This window comes from Sminthopsis crassicaudata, chromosome 2 (assembly GCF_048593235.1).
Source record: "Sminthopsis crassicaudata isolate SCR6 chromosome 2, ASM4859323v1, whole genome shotgun sequence".
In the NCBI taxonomy this organism is placed as follows: domain Eukaryota; kingdom Metazoa; phylum Chordata; class Mammalia; order Dasyuromorphia; family Dasyuridae; genus Sminthopsis; species Sminthopsis crassicaudata.
Window position 1 is genome coordinate 9,793,375 of NC_133618.1, and position 17,509 is coordinate 9,810,883.

Here is a 17,509-nt window from a genome sequence, read left to right on the forward strand (position 1 = left end):
TGGGAAACAATGGGTTGGTTTGTCAGGGTCATGTGTGTGTGTGTGTGTGTGTGTGTGTGTGTGTGTGTGTGTGTGTGTGTATGTGTTTTCTAAGTCACTATTGAGTGAAATGTTCAGAAGGTTATGAAGAATGCCCCAGAGCCCAACAGACCTTAACTTGCTCCATTGGCTGTTTATTAAAGCGAGACAAAGAGAAAAGAGGGAAGTGAGGGAAAGGAGTTCGGTTAATATTAAATGAAACTTATTCCCGCCCCCGCCAACCACAAGAAATAGCTGAGGCTCCATGAATTACCAACTAGGGGAGGGCTTCAGAGCCCTGCAGAAATCCCCCCCTTGGGGAAAAAAGAAAGAAAACAACCTCAAAAATCCAGCCTGTTTGATGTGACTGTTTCAGGGAGGTGCTTGCAAGTACCTGAAAGGTAAATCCACAGGTGGGGGGATTTCAACTTGGGCCTCAGGCTGTCCTGGGGATTGGGAGAAATGGAGCAGCTGGCAGGAATCCATTGGAAATGTGCAATCTAGAGACTCACAGAGCCAAAGATTCAAAGCTGGAAGGGACCTCTGAGGTCAACAAGTCCAACACCTTCTTTTACAAATGAGGAAACTGAGGCTCTGAGTGTTTAAGTGATTTATAAGTCTGTAGCTGGAAGGGACTTCAGAAATCAAAGGACTAAACGAGGCTCAGAGTGTTTAAATTGATTTATAGGTCTATAATTGGGACCTCAGAGTTCAGCAAGTCCAGCTCCTCCCTTTTACAAATGAGGAAACTGAGGTCCAGGTTGCTTAAGTGATGTATAGATGGATGGTCCAAAGGGACCTCAGGATCCATCAGATCCAATACTCTTTTTGTTATTCAGTTGTTTTCAGTTATGTCTGGCCCTTTGTAACTCTATTTGGGGTTTTCTTGGTAATGTATGTCTTGCTATTTCCTTTTCCAGAGAAGGAAACTGAGGCAAACAGGGTGAAGTGACTTGCCCAGGATGATAGTCAGGGTCTGAGACCAGATTTGAACTTCAGATTCCTGATTACAGGCTTGGTACTCTATCCACTACACCATCTAGACCCCAAAAGGGGAAGAAAGAAGTGTTCAAGATCATTAAAAGTGGCAGTTGAGCCAATATTTAAACCTAATTTCTAATTCTTTAAATCTAGGGCTCCTCTCAACCCTACCAGGTTCCCTAAATTCAAACAACGTTTCCTCTTGGGATGGGAGAAGGTGATCTCTCATATCCCTTCCCAGGTCTGCCACCTTGAGTTTTACGGAAAGTAATTAGAGCTTTAGTTTCTTTAAGGTCTGAAAATGATTAATCAGTAATCAATTATTAAGCACCTACTATGTGTCAGCTTCAGTGTCAGAGCCTGGGGAATCTGAGATAGAAACAAAATTCCATGATTATCTCCATTTTATAAATGTGCAGCCTGAATTTGGTGGACACTTAATGCCAGTTCTGACATTTACTACCTCTGTGACCTTGCTGCTTTCATAAGGTATTGATTTTCTTACCTGTGAAATGGGAAGTTTGGACTCAACGGCCTCTGAGATGTCTTCCAGCTAGGGGTGTGCCAGTAAATGTTTCACAACTGGCTCTCTGAAAAGACTTATAGAAGAGGAAACCAAAGTTTAGAGGCAGAAATCAAGAGAAATGAATTGTTTAATGTCATTCAGTAGAAGAGTTGGTTGAAAAGTTTAAAGAATGAATATGACCATGTCATTTCTCTTCTGATTTTCTGAATCAATTCAAGAATCAATAACTTTACAAGTTATACTTTACAGTTTAATCTATATTATTAAGATCCCCTCCCCAACTTCATGTTCTTAAATCTAGACAATAGATAAAGTTCTGATGGATAGCATTTATCAATTTCCAAGGTGAAAATGCTCATGCAGAAAATTTAACAATTGGCTTTCCAAGACATGGAGAGCTCCATGGACTCCATCCAACCTCTGTTTCCATCTTTAGGTCTGTGATGCTGTGGTGGCCCTTGCACTGATTGGGATGAAAGGATAATAGGTCTAGAGCCTGAAGACACATCCAGGATGACCCCAGGTTTTTTCAGATGAGAAATCTAAGACACGAGTAGAAGGGATGTCTATGATGGCTGCTTTCTCAATTGGTTGATTTTTGCCCACATCTTGCATCTTCTAAGTCTTTAGACTGCCTATGCTGGCACACTACACCCTGGATACAGGGACTATTTCATCAATTATTGGTGCTGAAACTGGGTGGTCCATTTTAAGGACACTGATAATCTGGAGACTAGTTAGAGGAAAGTGACCAAGGTGGTAAAGAGAGAGATTCAACAACTGAGGGAAATAAAGATATTTAATCTGAAGAAGAGAAGACTTGGGGGAGGAGGGTATGATGAGTGTCTTCAAGATATTTGAAGGAATGTCCTGGTGCAGGGGATAAAACGCTGAGCCAGGGAAAGTTTCAGATACTTATTGTGTGATCCTGGGTAAGTCACTTCATCCTATTTACCTCAGTTTCCTCATCTGTAAAAATGAGCTAGAGAAGGAAATGGCAAAGAACTCCAGTATTTTTTGCCAAAAAGAACTCCAGAGTCACAAAGACCCAACTGAAAAAAAATTGAGTGAACCAGCCTCAGACATTTAATAGCCATGAAATCCTGGGCAAATCACTTAATTACTGTCTGCCTCAGTTTTCTCATCTGTAAAATGGGTATAATAATGGCACCCACCTCCCAGGGATGGTGAGAGATTCTAATGAGATAATATTTGTAAAACTCTTTGTAAACCTTGAAGCACCCACTATAAATGCCAGCTGTCATTAATAGGGATTAGCCTTGTTATACTTCACCCTAGAGGGCACAACCAGGAATAATAAATTGCAGGGGGCAATTTAGGATGGATTTAGTGCATTTCCCCCCCTAGTAATCAGAGTGATTCTCAAGTAGAATAAGTTATCCTGGAAAGTAAGCATGATACTGCTCCTTTGATGGCTTGAATCAAAGGCTGGCTCAGCTCCTTTTGGGTGGTGATGTGGGGAAGCTTTTCAGATTCAGTTTAACCTGACTCATTCCTGAGGTCCTGCCTAGTCCTGAAGATCTCTGAATGAAGAGTCTAAAGGACTGACTATCAGTTCCTCAAGAACTTGGGTCTTCTCCCTCCATAGCCATGAGATCGGCCCATGAAGCTCCTGTCTTGGAAAGATGTCAGTAGGAAGTGATGTTTTCTTGTTGTGACTTCAATCAGGGAGGCAGCCTGCAACTGGGGAAAGAGTGTTGTCCTTGGAGCCAGCAAAGCTCAGTTTAATTCTTGGGCCCAGCCTTTATTACCTGTGTGACCTTGAGCTGAACATGTCTGACCTTCAGCTCCTTCACTTTGAACTGCGGATTACAACAGAAGCATGGCTGACTTCCATGGGCTGCTGTGAGTAAATTCGTGTTTAAGTTGGGGCTCATATGGATACTTATAAGTGCTTGTTGATTGACTATCAGAACTGGAACTTAAACCAGGTTTCTTTACCCTGAGGTTTAGTCTTGTTTACTATGGTATTTGCTTAGATGTCATAGGATACGATTCCTTTTGAGTCTAGAATATACTTCCTCTTTTTTCTTTCTTCTTTTTCACTTGTTTTTCCTCATTCTCCTTTTTTTTTCTTCTTCTCCTTCTCTTCCTCCTCCTTTAAAAAATAAAAAGGCATCCTTCAGTGGAATAGGGGTGGGTGATTACATATCTGACCATGTGACTACCCACCCTAAGAAGCTTCATGCTCCTAACTGACCCCTTTGACTCCAGTCTGTCCCTTCTTCTATCTACTTAAATATTTTTCTTCAATCCATTTTTAACATAATTATTGAGATGTCTGGTACACAATGTTACGCTTCTGCCTTAGAAGCCACCGATCTCATGGATATGGAGGGAGAAGATCCAAGTTCAAACCAAGTTCTGTTGAGGAACTGATGGTCATTTAGACTTGTTCATTCAGAGATCTTTAGGGCTGGAAAGGAAATTGATTTCCTTGTCCCTAGTTTGTCCTGCCTCCAAATAACTATATTATCGAGAAGCTTAAAGCATGGATCTGACCATGTCATTTACATGCTCAAGAAGATTTCCTGGCTCTTTGCTAATTCAAGAATCAATTAAAAGCTCTTCTGTTAGACATTAAAAGCCCTTCACTCTGCCTCATGCATTTGCTTTCCTGAGAGATAGCAGCTGCGAACTAGGGCATTTAGTCTCCGAATTGGTCTCCCTGTCCCAAGTTTGTCCTGCCTCCAAATAATTATAATATCGAGAAGCTTAAAGCATGGATCTGACCATGTCATTTTCATGCTCGAGAAGATTTTCTGGCTCTCTATTAATTCAGGAATCAATTAAAAGCTCTTCTGTTTGACGTTAACAACCCTTTAATCTGACTTATATATTTTGCTTTCCTGACAGAGAATAAGACAGCAGCTGCGAATTGGGGCGCCCAGTTTTAGGCTGGCCTGTTATCTTAACAATCAAGAGGATTTTTTTGGACCAATCACATCACAACATCTCTGGGTCTCAGTATCTCCTTCCATGAAACAAGAATATTGTTGTACTTACCTCAGTGGATTGCTATGAAGATCCCTTGAGATAAGGTATGAGAAAGTGATTTGAGAAGTTAAAAATGCTCTATAGATGCAAGAGATTAGCATTGTGGATATTGTTTAACCATCACTGAGTGATTTTATTAGCTAAGCTTGATGAAGTCAAACCTTGATTTAATTACCTCAGTCTGGTTCCAGAGGGATCCAAGGCTTTAAACATTGTGCTGGAGAGGCTGGGAATTTTTGACGTGGGTTGTAGTGAGGGGGTGGAGCAGGGGCTAATTCTGGAATTAGGGGACTGTTAACACCCCTTTGGATATGACTATCTGATGAGAGGGAGATTGAGGCCACTGAAATGTATCCACCTGTGGGGAGGAATGTCCTATCTGATGGGCGACTGCAGAGCAGGTTCTGTCCAAAAGTTTAGCACTCGATGTATTCAAGTACCAAGGATTCTGAAAGGGATCTGGAGTCCCTTGTTCTTCTCCTCCTGGCTTAGGGACACCAGTTCTCTACAGTCAAGGAATTCTGGTGGAGGGATTCCCCTGGAAGAGGGAATAACAGAATTTAGGGATCTTTGAAAGGAAGATCCTTCCTCTTCTGTTCTTTTCTCCCATCCCTTTCTCTTTTCCCCTCCCATTTCTATCTTTCTTCTCCCCTCCTTTTCCCTTCTCTCATCTCCTTCTACCCTCTCTTCCAACTCCTCAGAATTGTCATTAGAAAAAGGCTTTGAATCCTTAAAGTACTTTAAATTTGTGAGTTGCAAGTTTGCACCTTCCTCCTTGCCATCAGCCCTTCCTCCAATAGTATGGCACAGGAAGTATAAAAATTGAGGTTTTTAAATAATTGAAGGTAACCTCTAAGTTGCATGAGTTCAGAGAGGGTAGCATGTCAAGTCTGAGAGGCAGCCCCTCAGCTTGCAGAAATAGAAGGGAGAATATCAAATCTTAAAAATATTATGAAGTCTTGTTAACCTATGTCTGCTAAAGCCCATTCAAAATCTGGCATTGTAAGAAAAGAATCCCGCCTATCATCTAGGGGAGGGGGTAGCCGTAGGGAGGGGAAAATTTGGAAAAGAAGTGAGTACAAGGGATAATGTTATAAAAAAATTTACCCATGCATATGTACTGTCAAAAATTATAATTATAAAATTAATAAAGAAAAATAAAAGAAAAAAAAAAGAAAAAAGAAAGAGAGAAAAAGAATCCCACTCCATTGAGAAGTCAGGAGCCTAGATCCTTGTTCTGGTTTTATTACTCTCAGTGTGATTTTGGGTGACTCCTTTCCCTTCAGTAATTGGGAAGGTAGGAAGTATGTGTGGGGGGAGGGTTTAAGTGAAAGATAATCTCATTGAACAATTTAATCTGCTAAATAAGCAATGCAGAATGAATAAATACATGACTTTCAGATAGATTTGGAATTTGAGGATCTGAATTAAAATCTTGCCTTTTACTACCTACCTCCTAGACCAATGTGTCATATCATACACCAAGATGAGCTCCAAATAAATGCAGCACCTAAAGGTAAAAGGTCATATTGTCAAAAACTAGAGGAGCGAAGAAAAAAACATTACTATTCAGTTCTATAGATTTGCAAAGAGTTCACAAGTCAAGAAGTGATTGGGAGGATTGCATCAAATATAGTGTGTCTATTTGATTACAGAAAATTAAAAAGTTTTCAAACACATTTAGCTTTGTAAAAATTAGAAGGGAAACAGGTAAATAGGAAATAGGGAGAAAAAAAAACTTTGTAAAAAAGTTTCTCTGATAAAAGATCCAATTTTCACAATATGTAAAGAACGGATTCGAATTCACAAGCCTGAGAGCCATTCCCTTATAGATAAAAAAATCACAGGATGTGGTAGCCAGTTTTCAAAGAAAGTAATCTAAACTATCAATAATCATGTGAAAAGTGCTCTTAATCACTAATAATTAATAATAACTAATTATTAATAATGATTAGATAAATACAAATGAAAAATGTAAAGTTCTACATCTTTAACATCCATCAAACTGAGAAGTGGGCCAAAAAATGAGAGAGGGAGCGAGAACAGCTGTACTCATGTACTCTTGGTGGAGCTGTGCACTGGGTCAGGCATTCCGGAAAGGAATTTGGAGCCCTGCCCAGAAAGTTACCAATCTCTGCATTTCCTTTGACCCAGTTCCACTATTGCTAGGTCTACACCCCAAAGAAATCAAGGAAAAAGGAAAAGGATATAAGTGTACAAAAATTATTTATAGCAGCTCTTTACATGGTAGGCAAAAATTGAAAACTAAGAAGGGGGGTAGATATCCGTCTACTGGGGAATGGCTAAACAAATTATGCCATATGAATGTAATGGGATATCCGTGTGCCATAAGAAATGGTGAAATGGACAATAATACAGGAAATCAGGGAAATCTTTATGAAGGGATACAGAATTGAATAAGCAGAACTACTAGAATAATGTCTACCAAGAAAGAAAAGAAAGCATTTATAGCATTTATCAAGCACCTACTATGTGCCAGGTACTATGCTAAGTGCTTTACAAATGTCATCTCATTTGGTCCTCACAATAACTTAGAGAGATAGATGCTATTGTTTATCCTCCTCCTCCTCCTTCTCTTCTTCCTCCTCTTCCTCTCCTCCTCCTTCTCATTCCCATTTAACAGTTGAGGAAATTGATTCAGGCAGAGATGAGGTGACTTGTTCAGTCATAAAGCTAAAATCTGATGATGGATTTGAACTCAGATCTTCCTGATTCCAGACCCTAAACACAGTGTCCTTTAGCTGACTTACAATGACAAAATGTTTGTGAAAAACAATTTTGAAAGACTTGGGAACTCTGATTGACGACGTGCTCTATTCTGAGTCCAAAAGAATGAATAGTCTATAAATGATTCACTTAATGTGCAGAAGGCTCGATTCCCACATGGTTAATGGCTACATTGCTCCCAGACCTGTGATCTTATGAAGCAAGATAAGTCTCCAGTGTCAGTTTTCTCATCCATCAAAGGAAGGGTTGGATTTGATGGTATCTTAAGTCCTCTCTCACTCCAGAGCTGGCTTCCATGACCCTGTGAGCTTAATGTCCACCAAAAAAAAAATCGACACCTGTGTTGACTTTTCTATTGTCCAGCTTTATTGACTGAAGTTAATTGTCTTCACAGAAGGCTGCTGGCAATCATAAAGGTGTTTAAAGTCCCCACAGGTGGCTAAGAGAATCATGTGAGCAAGCTTAAACACAGCAATATATCACTTGGGGTGCTAACAATTCCTAATGAGGTCAGAGCTGTCAGGTAGAACAGTTTTTAAAATGAGTTTTTATAGCTGTCTTTTAAAGAAACGTTGCCATGGTTCTCCTCGGCTCCCCTTCCCCAAGTGTTGAAGGGAAGGTGACAACCTGCCTTGATGGAAAGGGTTCCCTCACCTGAGGGTTCTCTGTACTAATGAAATCCTCTATTACAGGATGATCAAATGAGGGTCCCACGGGGTGGATTGGGTATGATCTGCAATCATACATGACTTCAGCAATCACCTGGAAGGTTTTGAATGTTTGATGAGTTTACTTGCTCGTGTGGGAATGAACACAAATAGTTAATTTTATGATCTTCGAATAGGCAGGTTTATGGTGATATTTTGGTTCTTTGGGCTGCATCCCAGAAATAAGAAAAAAATTCATCCCTGGGGGAGAGGGATGTTATGGCAGGGTGGGAGATGGGAAAGGGGAGCCCCTATTAACTTTGACTGTGGTTAATAATATTAACAAAAAATTGCTTCAAGTAGTTCCTGCTTCCAGGCTTTCTCATTTGCAATTCATCTTCCATGAAATTGCTGCCAAATTCCTACAGCACAGGTCTCATCTTATCACTCCTCTGCTCAAGAATTTTAAATGGCTCCCTCTTGCCTCTAGGATCAAGTACCAACTCCTCTGCTTGGGATTTGTAGTGCTTTACAACCTGTCTCTTACCCATCATTTTGGAGCCATTAAACATTACTCCCATTCTCTGCTCCATCAAGGTTGGTTGGCCCACTTGCCTACTGGAAACGCCATTCTATCCTTGGATCTCTTCCCTTTTAAAAGAAGCTGTCCCTAAACTGTCAGATGCTCATATCCTAATTTCAAGCAATAAGCCCCAGATAATGGAGTCAAGTCCCTAAAGCGATCTGAATAGAAGATCCCATTGCACTTTGTTGAAATATCTTTGATTGATTTGACTTGTTCATATCTACTTCACCATATCCCCCTCCAGCTCTTCCATTGATTCAGCTGAGACATGTTATCACATGACAAAGGGTTCAGGCCATGGCATATCAAAAGTTATTTTAATGGGATGGAAAGATTTGTTAGATTGACCCAATTGGCTCCCAGTATTACCCATACAAACTCAGCATTCAGCATAGAGAGCACAGAAATGTTTCTCGTGACCTTGGGAATCATCCATCCAAGCTTTCTCATTTTACAGAGAAAGAACCTGGAGAGTGTATATATAATATGAGCATTAGCTGAAGGAAATGATAAGGCTTTAGGAGAGAAGACTCACTGAACATGACAGTTGTCAAGTGTTTGAAGGCTTGTCTCCTACAGCAGAACTTCTCAAACTTTTTCCATTTGTGACCCCTTTTACCTGAGAAATTTTTATATGACTCTGGTTATATAGGTATATAAAGTAGGTGTACAAATTAAACATTTATTGATAATAAATCATAATTGTTCTTTTTTTATTATAGCTTTTTATTGACAAAACATATGCCTGGGTAATTTTTCAACATTGACCCTTGCAAAAACTTCTGTTCCAACTTTTCTCCTCCTTCCCTCCACTCCCTCTCCTAGATGGCAGGTAGTCCCATACATGTTAAATATAAATCATAATTTTTCAATGTTACATTCAGTCACATGACTCCAACTCCCAGTTTAAGAAGCTTTGTCTTAGAAGATGCCTAGGGCAGCTAGTGGTACCATAGAACATAGAGTGCCTGGCCTAGAATCAAGAAAACTTGGGTCTGAATCTGGCCTCAGGTACTTACCAGTTGTGTGACCCTGGACAAGTCACTAAATCCCATTTACCTCAGTTTTCTCATCTGTAAAATGAGCTGGAGAAGAAAATGGCAGACCACTTTGGTATCTTTGCCAAGAAAATTAAAAAAAAAAGGTTTCTGTGACTGAACAAAAACAGCAACTTTAAAAAAAAATTATATATTTTTATTTTTTTTATTTAAGCTTTTAATTTTCAAACATATGCATAGATATTTTTCAACATTCACGCTTTCAAAACCTTGTGTTCCAATTTTTTTCTCCAACCCCGCTCTTAGAGAACAAGCAATCTAATCTATGTTAAACATGTATAATTCTTCTCTACATATTTCTAAATAACTATGCTACATAAAAAAACATCAGATCAACAGGAGAAAAATGAGAAAGAAAACAAAATGCAAGCAAACAACAACAAAAAGAGTGAAAATGTTTTATTGTGATCCATACTCAGTCCCCACAATCCTCTCTCTGGGTGCAAATGGCTCTCTCCATCACAAGACCACTGGAACTGGCCTGAATCACCTCATTGTTGAAAAGAGCCATATCCATAAGAATCGGCCATTGTATAATTTTGTTGTTGCTGTGTACAATATTCCCCTGGGTTCTGCTCACTTCACTCAGCATCAGTTCATGTAAGTCTCTCCAGATATCTCTGAATTCATCCTTCTGGTCATTTCTTACAGAACAATAATATTCCGGAACGTTCATATACTTGTGATTTATTCAGCCATTTTCCAGCTGATGGGCATCCATTTAAAAATAGCAAGTCCTAGAAAAATTATTGGACTTTTTCTGCCAGGGTTGAAGTTATGAAGAGGCAGATTTAGGCTTGATGTCCAGAGAATATTTCATAACAATTGAAGATGCCACAAAGTAGAATTGGCTTCCTTGCTGGTGGGCTCCCCATCGCCAGGGGTATTTGAGTTGAATAACTGCTTGGTTGAGAATGTTGAAGAACTGATGCTTGTTCAGGTACATGCTAGATGAGATGGCCTTGGAAATCCCTTCCACAGAATCCCCCATTGCTGGGATTTGATGCCTCTACGGCTCCACTTAGGGCAAGTCTGCTCTAGGACTTCAGACTCAATTAAGAAGCTTGTCATCATTGCCCAGAGACTCATCTCATGGCCTCTCAATCATCAATGGGTAGAAAATGGGTCCTCAAGGTTTCATCTGTCTGGGACCCAGCAGAGAATATTGCATGTCCTTTGTACAACTCACTCGCGAGCACAGAGCCTTCAGTGGTCAGACACCCCCTCCCCCCCCGCCACACACACATCTAGAGCATGTTCCCTCATTGCTGCTTCTGTCTCTTAAAATTTTCAGCTTCTTTCTGAGCCCTGCTCAAGTGCCACCTCCTACAGGGTGTCCTCTGGGTCTTAGGGGGACACTGATGTGAGGAACTACAGAAACTTCTGCTCTGTATCTCTTATGCAGCTTAGAAGTTTAGCGACTTGCTGGGGGCACTTGAGGGTAAATGAATTGACCAGGACCTTACCCCATACCCAGTATGTGTCACAAACTGGACTTGAACTTGGGTCTTCCTGAGGATTCTGAAGTCACCTCTCTCTTCCCCATACCCCATTGCTTCTCCCCACACCCCCTGATTTTAAACATATTTTATAATTGCTAATTAGTCTACATGATCTTTTTTCCTGAGCCCCTTTCATTTGTTTTTATATTGCCCTCCCCAGGTTAGAGCCCAGATCAAATTTGTGATTTCCCTGATATAAAGATTTCTGGGAATGTGGGAACTCCCTTCACTAACGCAGGTTGCCACTCTCAGAGAGTGGCTTCCAGAAGGGAGATATTAAATTACTTAACTAAGGGTCACACAGGTTTCTCAAGAGGCTTAAGAAAATCTTGTTAAACAGAACTGAATTTGGCTTCCAGGTAGAATGGAAACTCCTCAAAGATAAGAACTGTTCTTGTGAAATGTCCTCCTCCCCCAATCATCCATGTTCAGAAGGAGGCCGGACTCAAGATTCCATGAACTCCACTGGAATTGGACAACGACCCAAGACGGGGGTTCCAGAGAGAGCCCTGAACTTGTTTTTAAATTCCGGCTCCCAGTGCCTTGAAAATGAATGTGCTTTTAGGTGAACAGTGAGTGGAATGAATTTCAGACCATCTGAATCCTTCCTCCTGAAGGGGCAGCTGGGAGAGAACTATCTGCCCGCACTAGCATGGCGCCCAATGACCTGGATGGGGCCAGAGTCTGAGAAGCAAAACAAGCTTCTAGGGAAACCTTGCCTGTTGCCTTTGTCCTTTGGCCTCTTTACCTCTTTTCTTGGGGCTGGCCAGGGGACAAGGGCAGCGTTCCAAGGCCGCATCATTAAGCCTGCTCTCAGTCAAGCGGCAGCCTAAATTTGGAACCCCACAAGGCCCCAAGAATGTCTTTCAACCTTTGGGTGCTTATCAGAACTGAACCGGAGCCTGGTTTTCACGGGCCAAGGCTCTCCCAGGGTGAATTATGCTTACGCCCCAGGCTTCCAGTCACTGGGCCCCGTGCAGTTTGTTTGGGAACTGGCAGGGCAGAAATTCCCTGGATTGTTAAAAACCATCTGCAGGGCAGGAGCAGGTTGGTGATGGGTGAACTAAAGAAGGTGGATCCTCCTGGGCCTGGCCCTCCTTGGCTCCCAGCCCAAAGGCGTTTGGCAGGGCTTCAGAGCAGCTGGAATTCACCTGAGAACCAGCTTTGGGGGGAGGTTGGTCACGTTTCAGCCTGGGTCTTAGCATCTGTTTGGGAACACCAGGCCAGAAAATGAGAGTGCGGTGTGCCCGTGGAGGGCTGGTGAGTGAAGGGCTCAGAGGGCTTGGGGGGGCACCTCTTTGCCAAGTTGGCTCATGGGCTGAAATATCCTGTTCTTCCAAACTGGCTTCCTCATATCCGGGCTGAATTCTAACTCGGGTCCTGGGGAAGAAGTCTACTTGTTTCATTGTATTCCTGTTAAAAGTCAAAGTTAAATGTCAAAGGTAAATAAATACACACATATGCGTACATGTTTTTACACGCACACATACACACAATACCAACATGCACACACATATGTATGTATACATATACGGTATATATTTATATACATGCTTTATATGTAGCATATAGACATACACGTTCATATATGCAGTATATATGTAGTACATTTACACAAATATACAGTAAGTGTATCCACATATAAATATACTTGTGTGGATATCCATGCTGAATACAGGTCCTGGAGAAGAAATCTACTTGTTTCATTGTATTCCTGTTAAAAGTCAAAGTTAAATGTCAAAGCTAAATAAATACACACATAAATGCATATGTACACATACACACAATACCAACATGTATGCATATAGGTATGTATACACATACGGTATATATTTATATACATGCTTTATATGTAGCGTATAGACATACACGTTCATATATACAGTATATGTGTATATATACTTAAATATACAGTAAGTGTATCCACATATTAATATACTTGTGCCGATATCCATGCTGAATTCTAACCTGGGGCCTGGGGAAGAAGTCTACCTGTTTCATTGTATTCCTGTTAAAAAAATCAAAGCTACATATGTGTGCATGTATATATACATATATGTACTATATATACAACAGCATATATGTACAAGTATATACACACAGAGAGTATATGTTTTATATGATGCACACATTCATACATTCATTATAGGTATAAATATAGTTAAATATTCAGGATTTGTATACACATTTGAATATACTTGTGTATGTAAACAGATGTGTCTGTGTGTATATGTAAACATATACACATCATATATATGTATGTATATTTATATACCCCCCCAAAATATGGGTGGGTATACATTCACACATTAAAAAAAAAACCCAATAGGTTTTGTGATGTTTGGATTTAAGTTGAATTCAGTTCCCACACTCTGTAGGCCCTGGTTGGGATAATCTCTAGCTACTGCAGGGAAAGAAGAATGAGGACGATAATCCCACTGGGGCGATCTTCTCCGGGCATGGGGCTCGGGGTGCTTCTGAGCGCTTTCCTATGCACTATTTCATCCCATCTTCACAGTAACTTTGTGGGGAGGGCAGGACCAGGATTATCCTAGAATATTAAGCTTGAGGTGAGGTGAGGAACTTCAGAGCCCAGAATATCAGAGGAGGAAAGAAGCCCTCATCTCACTGTCCCAACTCCCACAAGCCTTATTAGGTGGGTCCACCAGAGAACTGTACCTATTGGATTCTAAGAGTAGCCTGGAAGATTAGGGGTGCTATTGCTTGTGTCACCATCCACTTGCATCAACTCACTAGTTAACACCTTGATAATATCAATGAACAGTAATTACTGCTTTTTTTTTTTTATTTTTTTCAACCAAGGGGTATTTACTGAGAAGTTAAAAAAAAGGAAAAAATAATCATATCTCTCTCCACCTTTCCATATAGTCACTTGCTTCCTGGGGAGAGCAGACTCAAACTTAAAGTGGTTGATCTAAAACAAGCTCCCTCCAATCAAGACAGTGCATGTTCTTTGCCCTTCTCCCTTCCGGAAAGTCCTGTCAAGTTCACTTCTGAATGTAGCACAGCCAATGGAGGAGTCACTTCAAGGCACCTCTAAGTTGGTTCCTTGCTGGGTTGGGCCAAATTGGTCACTGTTCAGGGCTGTTGTACAGTCTGTTCATCAGTCTTGGCTATTGTTGCCATTGGCTCTGGAACTCTGTGGGACATCATAAGACTTGGTGCATAATCTGATCTGGCTGGTCCCCTGAGCACTCCCTCAATGGAGTTCCTGGTCTCTTCAGTCACCTGAGTGTCCCCATCCCAGGACACTTACTCATATAAGAACAAGAAAGAAACATATCAAGAGAAGAGGTGCCAAGTATCCTTGGACACACAGTCATGTGGAAAGACGAGGTGACCTGAACATTGTTTCTCCTTCTATCCAGAGTGTGATATCAATTCTTCCTAAAAAGCATCAGAGAAAAGAGAGCTTGTCTTCTCAAACCATTTTTATGTAGTTCTAGCCCAGCTTCCAAATAAAAGGCACACGGTAGACTGACAGGGAGCAAGAGAGGGTATGATGTGGGGAAATGTGGGAAGAGACTCTCCATTCTTCACATCCTCAGGCAAACTTTCTGGACCTCCATTGGGATTTCAAGCAGGCAGGGCCTATTTGTGAGACTTGGCTTTCATCATCTTCTTTTCCTTCTTGCATTTCCAACATACAATGAAAGGACTAGGGACAAACTTAGAAGAATGTTGAAGCTGGGAGGGAATCTTAGATCATACAATATCAGCCTTAGTATACCAGTCATCACAATAAGTGGACATATAAAGAGCTTTAATATTTTGAAAGCATTTAATACATCATTTCATTTGGGCAGAACACCTTTTTTATTAAAATTACCTTTATATATATTATATATGTGTTTATATTATTTATATACTTATATTTATTATATTATAATATTATATATATTTATAAATTACATGCACACACACACACACACACACACACACACACACACACACATATATATATATATATATATATATATATATATATATATATATATATATATATATATATGTAATACCTGCAACCTAGAGAGTTGCTATGGTGTTTTTTTTTCCCCAGGTAGTCTAGGCTGCCAGCCATGTGGTTAGCACCCGCTTCTGATGTAGCCCTTAGGCAGGAACATCCAAGGTGTGGGCCCACAAGTCGGGTGTTGCAGTTGCAAAATTAGGCTTGACCTCTGTACAGTTGACCAGAGCCATTTTTTCCCCACTGTGTTCCCATTTTTAACTCATTGGACTCTTTTAGTTCTGATCCATTTTCCTCCTTTCATAGATCAGAAGAAAAACAAAGAAATACCCTACCCGTCCTGTACCCTCCATTTTTTCCTGACACAGAACAGATTCTCAGTGAGTCCTCTCTGTCACACCCTTGCTATTTCTGAGCCCACTCAGCCAAGCCTCTTCAGGGTCTTAAATCCATTGTGAGTCAATAAAGTCAATCCACCAAACATCACTAAGCACCCACTATGAGCCACACACTGGACTGGGCACAGGCAAAGACACCCCTCCCCCAAAGGGCTGACTTTCTAGGACTTTACATTCTTCTGGGGAAAATTCAAGATACACACAGGTGAACAAACCAGACCACACTCAGAGTATGCTGTTTTGAGCTGTGTGTGACAGGGAGAAGTCTTTAGGTATATAAAGCAAACATACATATACAAACACATATATACATATGTGTGTATATACACATCTATCTATCTATCTTTAGGTATATAAAATAAAATACATATCTATATATACTATGTATATTTATACACATTTATATATCTATAGGTATATAAAATAAATACACTTATACATACATACACACATGTATCTATACATATCTATTTTAAAATATATAATAATAAACACACATACACATAGACACACATGTCTGTATATACACATACTTATCTTTTGGTATAGAAAATAAAACATATTTATCTATACATACATATATACTTGAACATTTACACACATCTATATCTCTATAGGCATATAAATAAACACACACATATACACAGAGCTATACATATGTGTGTATGTATACACATGTCTATCTATCTTTAGGTATATAAAATAAAAATGTACACATATATACACATGTGTGTATTCACACATATATATTGCATAGGTATATAAAACAAAAATACACATATACACAATACAGAAATACCCACAGATACACATATCTCTCTTTAGGTATATAAATACACCTATCTATCTTTAGTTATATAAAATACATATACACATATGTGTGTATTTTTATAATCTATATATCTATAGGTGTATTAAAAACACACATACACACAGACCCCCCCATATATATATAGATATAGATATATCTATCTATATCTATATCTATATCTATAGATAGATAGATAGATAGATAGATAGATAGATAGATACACATATCTCTCTTTAGGTATATAAATACACCTATCTATCTTTAGTTATATAAAATACATATACACATATGTGTGTATTTTTGTAATCTATATATTTATAGGTATATTAAAAACACACATACACACAGACACACAGACACACACAGACACACACACACACACACACACACACACACACACATATATATATATATATATATATATATATATATATATAAACATATCTATTTTTAGGAATATGAAGGTTATGTACATATATGTATAAGTTTCACTGATATAAGAAACTTAAAAGATCCTCCCTTTACTAAGCAGACTGGATCTTTCCAGACAACCTAGATTGTAGAATGTTTTCTGGGAGCATTGAAAGCTTAAGTGATCTGGAGCAAGGTCACAAAACCACAGTATGTCAAGGGGCAGAGATTAGTGCCTCACTCTCAGTCTTCAATCATAGCGACACCAAACAGCAAACACACCAGTAACTTCTTAGAATAATCAGGCTAGTGTTTGTGGCTATGGTAACACCCTCTTTTCATTTTTTTATTATATCTTTTGTGGATCTAAATAAATAAATACAGACATTTTCCAGCAAAGAGGCCAAAGTTTCTAGCTTTTGCTTTTTAGTGTAATCCTTGATTCTACTTGGGAATAAAAACACTGTTATTGGATGAAGGTGAGAGTATGATCTACAGATGAAATGAAGAAAAAGAAGTGGTTCTGAAAGAATATTATCAGACTTCAAATAGAAAAAAATCTAGAGATTTCCTAGGAAAGACAAAGTGGAATTTTTCCTAGGAACCCTGTAGGACTTTAACATATAGGGAGCTCATAGAAGCCAATTTGAGAATTTCTCATCTAGAACATAAAGACCAGGGAAATACAATCAAACAGCAATTATTGTGAATTCAACCTTCTTGATTCTTCAGTTGACTGGACCATCTTTCTACAGATCAGCAGAATAATGAATGAAAGAAAGCTTATCGAGCAGTTCCTATGTGCCAGGCTATGTGC

At 39.6% G+C, this 17,509-nt stretch overlaps 1 long non-coding RNA gene across 9 annotated transcripts in view; it reads left to right on the forward strand.

The window, feature by feature from the left end:
- Nucleotides 1–151: 151 nt before the first annotated feature.
- LOC141553948 (uncharacterized) overlaps nt 152–17,509 on the forward strand; it is a 267,988-nt gene continuing 250,630 nt past the window's right edge. For 2 of the 9 annotated variants that reach the window (XR_012485735.1, XR_012485733.1), the window contains exons 1-3: nt 163–419; nt 3,135–3,391; nt 4,403–4,587. This is a non-coding gene — a long non-coding RNA (uncharacterized LOC141553948). Of the gene's footprint in view, nt 420–1,961; nt 2,458–3,134; nt 3,392–4,402; nt 4,588–8,981; nt 9,633–11,443; nt 13,411–13,973; nt 14,949–17,509 lie in introns of those variants that run through there. The other 7 variants (XR_012485731.1, XR_012485736.1, XR_012485729.1 and 4 more) reach the window with 7 other exon arrangements.